We start from the raw sequence: 10412 nt of genomic DNA on the forward strand, positions 1-10412 counted from the left end.
GACATACAATAGAATGAATGTAAAACTAATGTTCTCCCATGTAAACTATCACATAATTCACAATAAAACATTTAAGTTAAAAAAAAAAAAAAAAGAGAGAAGAAGACTAGGTTAAACACTGTAAGTGCACAAAGACCTGGAGTTAGAAAACCATAAAAGAGCAATCTCAGTATTCCTAAAGCTGAGAGAACTGAAGAAAAAAATGAAGCCTCAACTTGATTCTATGGGCAAAATTGAATATTGCAGAAAGCATTAAAAAAATATGGAAGAAATACACAGACTCACTCTACCAGAATTGATGGTTGATGTTCACTCATTTGAATAAATAGCATATGATCAAGAGCCAATGGTATTCAAAGAAGTCCAAGGTGCATTGAAGGCATTGGCAAAGAACAAGCCAAAAGGAATTGATGGAATACAAATTTAAATCTTTCAAGAAACTGGTAAAGCACAGGAGACATGCAATTACTTATGCCAAAAAGTGTGCAAGGCAACTACTGACCAGCTGACTGGAAGAGATCTATATTTGTGCCCATTAAAAAAAGAGTTGACCCACTGGAATGTGGAAATCATTAGACAAAATCATTAATATCTCATGCTGCAACAATAAATTGACAGACGTCTTCCAAAGATTCAAGCCTGATTCAGAAGAGGACATGAAATGAGGGATATCGTTGTTGATGTCAGATAAATCTTGGCTGAAAGAAGACAATACCAGAAAAAAATGTCTACCTGTGCTTCATTGACTACGCAGAGGCTTTCTGAGTGCATCATGACAAGCCATGGACAGCATTACAGAGAATGAGTATTCTGGAACACTTGATTTTTCTCACGGGAGCATAACCAAGAAGCAGTTGTTCAAACAGAACAAGTGAACACTGAATAGATTTAAATTAGCAAAGTTATGTATCAGGGTTGTATTCTTTTACTATATTTACTCAATATGTATGCCAAGTAAATAATCTGCATAATATGAAGATAAACATGGCATCAGAATTGGAGGAAGACTGATTAACAATCTGCGACATACAGACGATCCAACCTTGCTTGCTGAAAGCAAAAGTAATTTAAAATACTTACTGATGAAGATTAAAAACCACAGCCTTTGGTATGGGTTACACCTCAGTGTAAAGAAAACAAAAATCCTCACCACTGGACCAGTAAATGACACCACAGTAAATGAAGAAAAGATTGAAGTTGTAAAAAACCCCATTTTGCTCTTCTCAACCATCAACACTTATGAAAGCAGCAGTCAAGAAATCAAGCAATGTATTGCATTGGGCAAATATGCTGCACAAGACCTCTATAAAGTGCTAAAGAGCAAAGATGCCAGTTTGAGGACTAAGGTGGTCCTAAACCAAGTGATGATATTTTTAATTTCCTCATAAGTTTGTGAAAGTTGGACAATGAATAAAGAAGTCAGTCGGAGAGTTTTTGCATTTGAACTATGGTGTTGGAGGAGAATATTAACAGTACATGGACTTTTTCCACAATGGGTTTGCCACCAGAATACAGGTGTTGGTGAAAACCATTGCGAAACTTAAGCCAAAACAGGAAAGGAAAAGACCCATATCAACATCGTTGTTATTGGACACGTCGATTCTGGCAAGTCAACCACAACTGTTCACCTTATATAACACGTGGTGGAATCGACAAGAAAAAAATTGAAATATTTGATACGGAAGCTGCTGAGATGGGGAAAGCCTCCTTCAAGTTTGCCTGGGTTTTGGATAAAGAGAAAGCTGAACACGAGCGAGCAAGGCATCACCATTGATATTTCCATGTGGAAATTTGAGACCAGCAAGTACTATGTGACCATCATTGCTGTCCCAGAACACAGATACATTATCAAAAACCTGATTACAGGAATCTCAAAGGCTGACAGTACTTTCCTGATTGTTGCTGCTGGTGTGGGCGAATTTGAAGCTGATATCTCTAATAATGGGCAGACCTGTGAGCATGCCCTTGCGGCTTACACACTGGGTGTTAAACAGCTAACTGTTGGTATTAATAAAATGGATTCCACTGAGTTACCTACAGCCAAATGAGATATGAGGAAATCTTTAATGAAATCAGCACCTACATTAAGAAAATTCGATACAATCTGGACACTAGCATTCGTGCCAATTTCTGGTTGGAATGGTGACAATATGCTAGAGCCAAGTGCTAACATGCCTTTGTTCAAGGGACGGAAAGGCACCCGTAAGGATGGCAATGCCAGTGGAACCACATGGCTGAAGCTCTGGATTGCATTTTGTAACCAATTTGTCCAACTGACAAGCTCCTGCGTCTGCCTTTCCAGAATGTCTACAAAATTGGTGGTATTGGCATTGTTCCTGTGTGCAGAGTGGAGACTGGTGTTCTCAAACCAGGCATGGTGGTCACCTTTGCTCTGGTCATCATTACCACTGAAGTAAAATCTTTTTAAATGCACCGTGAGGTTTTGAGTGAAAAGCTGCCTGGAGACAATGTAGGCTTCAACATTAAGAGTGTCTCTGTCAAAGATGTTCGCCGTAGTAATGTGGCTTGTGACAGCAAAAATGACCCACCAGTAGAAGCAGCTGATTTCATGTCCTCTTTTGAATCCAGCTTGAACTTCTGACATTCCTTTTTGATACAGTGAGCTGAACTGGACTGGTATTTACCATTTTGAATCAGACAAACATATGGTATAGTAAGCCAGGAATGACATATTCAGGAAGAATCTTATAGCATCTCTAATGAAAAAGAACATTTGAAAATCCAACCTGTAATACAATGCTGTGAGTGATAAAACAACATCCATACAGCTACAAGGAAGATTAGTTAATACCACTATTATTAGAATCTATGCAACATTCACTAATGCCAGTAATAATGCAATTGAAGATTTCTACAAACTTCTGCAGTCTGGAATTAATCAAACATAAAATCAAGATGTATTAATAATTACTGGTGACTGTAATGCAAACATTGGAAACAAAACAGAAAGATCTGTAGTGTGAAAATATGACTTTGGTGGTAGAAATGGTGCTGAGGATCGCTTGATAGAATGTTGCAAGACCAATTACTGATTCATTGTAAATATGTTTTTTAAAAATTTTTTGAGGTCATTCTTTATTTTTTTCTAAGTTTTTATTGTGAGGTTTACATGGGAGAACATCAGCTTTACACTCATTGTACTATATTTCATTTCATTGCAATGATTACAATTCCCTCATGCATCATCAAATAACCCCAAAGGGTATACCCCACAGACCCATCCCCCACTCCTGGCCACCAGCACACAGCCCTTTTCCCTTTCTGAGTTCAGTGTCCCCAGCTGCTCCATCAACATAAAAGTTGATTACACACATGAACCTTACTGATGGAGTATAGACAGGAATCAAATGGACTACATCTGTGGAAAGTAAGAATGGAAAAGATCAATATCATCAGCCAAACCAAGTCCAAGGGCTGACTGTGAAACAAATAATAATTGCTCATATGCAAATTCAGACTGAAATTGAAGAAATTTTTAAAAAGTCCACAAAAGTCTAAATATAACCATGAACAGAATCTGCATGAAATTAAAGATCTCTTCAAGAACAAGTTTGATGCATGGGACACTAATGATAAAAGACTAGAAGAGCTGTGGGATGACATCAAGAACATCATACAGGAAAAAAGCAAAAGGTCACTAAAAAGACAGGATAGAAAGGAAAGCTCAAAATGGATGTTAGAAGAGACTTAAACTTGCTCTCCAGAATAGAGGTGCTAAAGTGAATGGAAGCTGAACCGAAATTTCAAAGGGCAGCTTGAGAAGGCAAAGTCAAGTATTACAATAAAATGCACAAAGACTTGGAGTTAGAAAATCAAAAGGGAAGAAAGTTGAAAATACTTAAGACAAAATTCATTCCTTGACGTATAATATTGAATGATTCCACAGGCAAAATGTTGAGGGTTGCAGAAAGCATCAAAAGAAGACAGAAGTTGTATATTGTATCAAAAAGAGTTGGTCAATGTTCAAATATTTCAAGAGGTAGCATTTAATCAAGAACCAATGGTGCAGAAGGAAGAAGTCCAAGCTACACTGAAGGCATTGGCAAAAAACAAAGCTCCAGGATGTGACCAAATACAAAATGAAAGCTTTCAGCACACTGATGTAGTATGGAAGCACCCATTCATCCATGCAAAGAAATTTGATAGACTAGAACAGATCCATACTTGTGCCCATTAAAAAGAGAGGTGACAAAAGGAAATGTGTAAATTATCAGACAATATTATTAATATCAGATGCAAGGTAAATTTTGCTAAGGATAATTCAGAATTGGCTGCAACTGTATGTTGACAGGCAACTGCAAGAAACTCAAGCAAGGTTTCAAAGAGGATGTGCAAAGAAGGATATCCTTTCTGACATCAAATGGATCTTCGTTGAAAGCAGAAAATACAAGAAAGATGTTTACTTGTGCTTTATTGACTATGCAAAACCTTTCAAATGTTTGATTCATGACAAGATACTAAAGCATTGCAAAGAATGAGTATTTCAGGTCATTTAATTGTGCTCATGAGGAACAAACCAAAAGGCAGTGGTTCAAACAGAATTAAAGAACACTGAAAGGTTTAAAATCAGAAAAGGTGTGTGCCATGGTTGTAATTCTTTCACCATATTTACAAAATCTGTACACTGTCCAGGATTTCTGAGGCTGTAAATCTTAATGGGAACAAAAAGCCCTTTTTTCCTGTGAAGCAGCTGGTGGGCTTGAACTGCTGATCTTGTTGTTAGCAGTCCCATGCTTATTCTACAGTGCCAGAGAATTCTCATACCTATATCTCTACATATAATATTTGAAAAGTGAACTAGGAGAAATTTTTAAATAATGATTTTAGTTTCTAGGTCATAACAGTATTCAGTAAACCTTTTTTAAATGTATAAATTATCCTAAGGAAAAAGGGAAATTCTTATCAGCTTCCCTGTGAACTCCTCCTTGAACTTTTCAGCTATAATTAAGTGCATCTTGCTTTATATCCTCCTCTCCTGGCTTTCCATCCATATTAATAAGCCTATTACATTTGATTCTATTCATTCTTTATGTGTTTATCTTCCTTTTCTTCTGTGAATATCTTGAAAGCTGTGTCTTTTTATTAATTACCATATTCTTGGTCCTTAGCATGGGGCCTGGAATATAATAACATTTCAAAATAATTTCTTGAATATATTTCAAGGTACATTAAAGCATTTAGAACTAAATTATATATTGTGTAATTTCTATATCCTAATAAATATGTAACTTTTCCAAAGAAAGCTGGATTATTAGAGTAAAGTAGAAATGAATTAAAGAGTTTTCCTAAAATAAAAACACAAAATCAAATACATACATGACTTATAAAGTAGATGGATTTAACAGATTTTTTTTCTCCTTCAGCAAAAGTTGTTGTTGTTGTTGTTGCTATGTGCTGTGGAGTCGATTCCGACTCACAGCGACTCTGTACAGGGTTTCCGAGGCTATAAATCTTTACAGGAGCAGAAAGCCTCATCTTTCTCCCACGGAACAGCTGGTAGTTTCGAACTGCTGACCTTGCTGTATGCAAAAGTAGACAAAGAAATTTAAAAAAATACAGAGGAAGATGAATGATCTTTGCTATATTTGTGCAATATTTTGTTCTTTTTTTTTTCTGTAAAACTGAATGATGTATGATGACGAGAATTCACAGTAAAATATTTTCTGGATCTTTTTAAACTGCTAGCATCATGTTTTCTTTCCTTCATTATACTTCCAAATCCAAACTAATATCTAGAAAATAAATATTTAGTCGTTAAATTCAGGAAAGACTGTTGTTGTTTTGTTTTTCTTTTTTCAAAATAATTCCTAGGAGATAATAGCAGCTACAAGCATTGACTGTTGTTTTTTGTTGTGGTGGTGGTGTTTTATCTCCCCTATAAAGCTTACTATATGAGCAAACAACCTGACGATTTACCTTTCTCCTATCTTTCTTCTCTTCACAGTTACTTACTTAAGCAGTTTATGTATATATATATATATATATATATGTATGTATGTATATATAGTACTTGATTAGTTTTTTATATATGTATAAGGAATCTTTTAGATTTCTTTTTCTCTCTTCTTAGCTTTTTAAAGTGATTTAATATAGATTTTGGAAAATGAACTCCATTCTCTCAACAGCTGATAAGGCCCACGTGAATAATTTAGACTTGCAAACTGTCTTAGATGTTGAGATACTATAACTTACTATACGCACTTTCATATTGTTCATGTACAAATCGAAGCACATTGAATGTGGAAGAAATTATTATCATCGTATGATTGTTATAGAAACCATTACCTTTCATACTGGAAATGTCACTTAAATGTCAGTTTGGAAAATATAAAAATCCAACATGGTCTCTATCTGCTGCTTAATTCTTAATTTTAGATGAAATGACATTGTACCAACCATACATTATTTTATCACTAAATATTTTCTTGATTGAGTCAAATGGATGGGCTATGCATAAATCATCACCTAAGTTATTTCAGTTTTTCTCTTTCTTTTTCAACTTATATTACCACAACCATTACTAGGGTAAACTTTAAAAATAACAAGAAAACAAAATACCAGAGGTATTATTTATTTTAATGTGTCATTTTGTCTGGTTATTCATAGTAGTAAATTTTAACTAAATAGAAATGTTTATATAAAACCCAATTTTGTAACTTTACTTGCCTACTACAGTGTAGGAAGAAAAACACTTTCAAAGCTATTATGTAAATCAAATGCTACGAATAAGTGAAGAATTCTCATGATTGAAAACTTCATGTTAAACCTGTAGAAATAATTTGATTTTGGAATACATTTGGGTCTAGTGACTCAGTAAATAAGGACATATGCAGATTATTTTAGAAATAAGGAGCAAGAAAGTGCTGTCCACTGGTTGGTAGACAATCCCCAAAAGTTGTATCTCCATAGTCTTTCACATAGGAAGTGAAATTGTCTCCCAAGGAAGTCAAGTCTGACTCTGTATTTAATGAATTAAGTATGAAGTCATTTTCAGGGGAGACACTTTAATGGCTCTGGAGTGGAGAGATAGCATAATGCCATTAACAAATATTGCCATAAGTTCTTACAGCTACAAGCAATTTAACAAAAGGAAACCACATGCTTTATAACTTTTCTGTCTCATGATTTGAATCTAAATCCCATGCAGTCACCTCATTCAAATAAAGAAGCCTATATTATAACTCAGAAGGTTACCCAAGGAATTGGCATACTTTTAGAAAATGCTAGAATTTAGAGACTTGTGAAGAGAAGTACACCATTAGTGTAGTATCAAAACCTCTGCATTTCCTAGGTACATTTCCCCAAGATAGGCCCTGCATGACTCCCTTGCCCGACGTAACTGAAAAATACTATAGACAAAATAATATAACCAGAAGACTGATTTTAAAATCACAGCAAAGTACGCAGGTACTTTTAGCAATCATTTTATTTGTCTCTTCTGCAACCAGCTTCCTGTTCTTTTGGAGGAAATGGATCCTAAAATATTTCCATTTCTCTCTATTCCTAGCTTTTCCTCTGGAGCCACAAATTCCATTGAAGCTATGAAGCTTTTTTTTTTTTTTTTAAACTTATTACGCCGCTGTGAGCTGGTTCACCTTGATGAGAATCTTTATAGCCTCTAAGTATTTTTCTTTCTTCTTTCTCTGATTCAGTAGTTCTCAAACTATCTCATGTAACTAAATCATTCACAGGTCTTTTTAAACACAGAATATTTGGAATCAAGTCTCAAATGTTCTTATTCTGCAGATATGAAACATGATCAAATAATTTGCACTTTTACAAAGTTCTAAGGAGCTGCTAATGCTGCTTGTATGAGGCACATACTTTGAGAACCACAACTCTATGAGACAGTGGTATCCTTGTTGTTGTTAGGTATCATAGACTCAATGTTGACTCATAATGACCCCATTTGAAAGAGGATAAATTCTCCTTAAGGTTTTCTAGGAGGTAATCTTTACAACAACACATTGCTAGGTCTTTCTTCCATAGGAGAACTAGAAGGGTTTTAACCACTAACCTGTCAATGAGCAGAGATTGCCACCTCAGTACTTCTTCATGTTTTTTGTTGTTGTTAAGTACCATCAAGTCTGTTCTGCCTAATAGCAACCCTGTATAGGGTTTCCAAGGACCAGCTGATTGATTTGAACTGCTGACCTTGCAGCTCACTCCAATCTTACAGTCCAATGTTTATACTACAATGCCATTCCAGGACTCACTCCTTCTTAACCAACTTTAAATCTACCACCCTTTGCTCTTCTCACTAAACCGTTTCCTCTTTAAAAAAAAAAAAAAAAAAATGAATGTATCCCTCAACGTAATATGTGAGTATCTCCTATTTTGAAAATCTTCTCATGATTTCATGCTATGACAGTGACTTTTGTCCTTTTATTAACAGACAAATGTATTTAAATTATGAGTTTTTGGTTTATGTGTCCAATTTATCACTTACCACTTATTTTAATTCAGCATATTCTTATCTTCAATCTATACTCCTTTTCTGATTCTCTTCCATATTGATCAGAATAGACTTCCAAATTATCATATTTTTAAAGTAATAAGTTCTTAAACATCAATGATGATGACCATGCCCTTTTCTTTACCTTCTTTATATTGGCTTGTGACTATACACATGGTTCATAAAATTTCTTTTTGAATGTCCATCTGACTCTTTATTGAGTTTCACCTCCTTGCCCCTTTCTGCTGACATTAACTATGGGTTTCTTCATTATCATTTTTTTCATCATTACATACGCTAGGTGGAATAACTCTTTCATACCTATGGTTTTAGCAACCACCTATAATCTGAAAAATGTGAAATCAGGCTCTTGGATCTTTTAAGACAGAATACTTGTGAAATTCATTACCTGTAAAATGAAATTCCCAAAAGATATATAAATCCAGATGTCCCACAGTCATCTCAACATTAATGATACTGTAAGAAAGTGACAATGTGATTTTAGTATTTTGGTATTTTTTGTCTTAATTAAGATTATCTCACTCTATTCGTTTGTAAGGGCAATGATGATTAGGTATGTGTATTACATTGCATAAAGTAGATCAAGTTCAATTCCCCACCAACATACCTCATGAGAAGCCAGCATGTACTGTCAGTGTAGAATTTCATGTTATTATGATACTAAACAGATTTTAATGAAGTTTCCAGAATAAGACAGACTATAAAGAAATCAATCTTCTATGAACATCAATCACTGACACTTTATACATAATATTTCCAAGAGGAAGGAATATGCTCAGCATTTCTCAAGCTGAAAGAAAATACAAAAATTCAAGCCTCAACTTGAATTGTTGAAGGATTCTATGGGCAAAATAGGGAGTCCTGGTAGCATAATAAATTATAAGATGAGCTGCTAACAGCAAAGTCAGTAGTTCTGCTCCACCAGCTGCTTCACAAGAGAAAACCTATACAGGGTTGCTATGAGTCAGAACCAGCTCTATAGCACATTATAACCACCAGCATTATGGGCAAAATATTGAAAGATGCAGAAAGGATCAGAAAAATATGCAAATAATACAAAAGATCACTGTACCAAAAGAAAAATTGTCTTTCAACCATTTCGAAAGGTAACATATGGTAAAGGGCCAATGACACGGAAGGAAGAAGCCTAATGTGCACTGAAGGTGTTAACAAAGAACAAGTCTCCACAAACTAATGGAATACAAGTTAAAAATTTCAATAAATTGATGCGGCACTGGAAACATTCACTCATTTATGACAAGAAATTAGAAGACAGCCACCTGGACAATAACATTGGAAGAGATTCATAGTTTTGACCGTTCCAAAGAAAGTTGATTAATTGAAATGTGGGAATCATTGTTGTTGTTAGGTGCCATAGACTCGGCACCAACCCATAGTGACATTATGCACAGCAGAACAAAACACTGCCCAATCCTGGGACAATCTCACTACTGTTGCCATGCTTGAGTCCATAGAAGCTGCCACTTGACCAATCCATATCATTGGGGGTCTTTCCCTTTTTCTCTGACCCTCCACCTTACCAAACATGATATACTTCTCTAACAATATGCCCAAAGAATGAGAGATGAAGTTTGGTCATCTTGGCCTCCAAGGAGCACTCTGACTGCACTTCTTCCAAAAGGGTTCTATTGGTGCTTTTGGCAGCCCATGGAACTTTCAATATCCTCCTCCAACACCATAACTCAAAGGCATCAATTCTTCTACAGTCTTCCTTATTCACTGTCCAGTTTTCACATCCATATGAGGTTATTGAAAACACCATGGCTTGTGTCAGGTGCACCTTAGTCCTCAAACTGACATCTTTACTCTTCAACACTTTAAAAAAGTCTTGTGCAGCAGATTTGCCTAATGCCTAATAAGTCATTTGATGTCTTTACTGCTGCTTCCATGAGTA

The 10412-nt window shown here is 35.3% G+C and overlaps 1 pseudogene; it reads left to right on the forward strand.

The window, feature by feature from the left end:
• The window catches only part of LOC102821400, a 61340-nt pseudogene extending 55132 nt beyond the window's left edge, over window positions 1-6208 (forward strand).
• The last annotated feature ends 4204 nt before the right edge of the window (window positions 6209-10412 follow it).

The sequence above is a fragment of the Chrysochloris asiatica genome, unplaced genomic scaffold (assembly GCF_000296735.1).
Source record: "Chrysochloris asiatica unplaced genomic scaffold, ChrAsi1.0 scaffold00414, whole genome shotgun sequence".
NCBI classification, from domain to species: Eukaryota; Metazoa; Chordata; class Mammalia; order Afrosoricida; family Chrysochloridae; genus Chrysochloris; species Chrysochloris asiatica.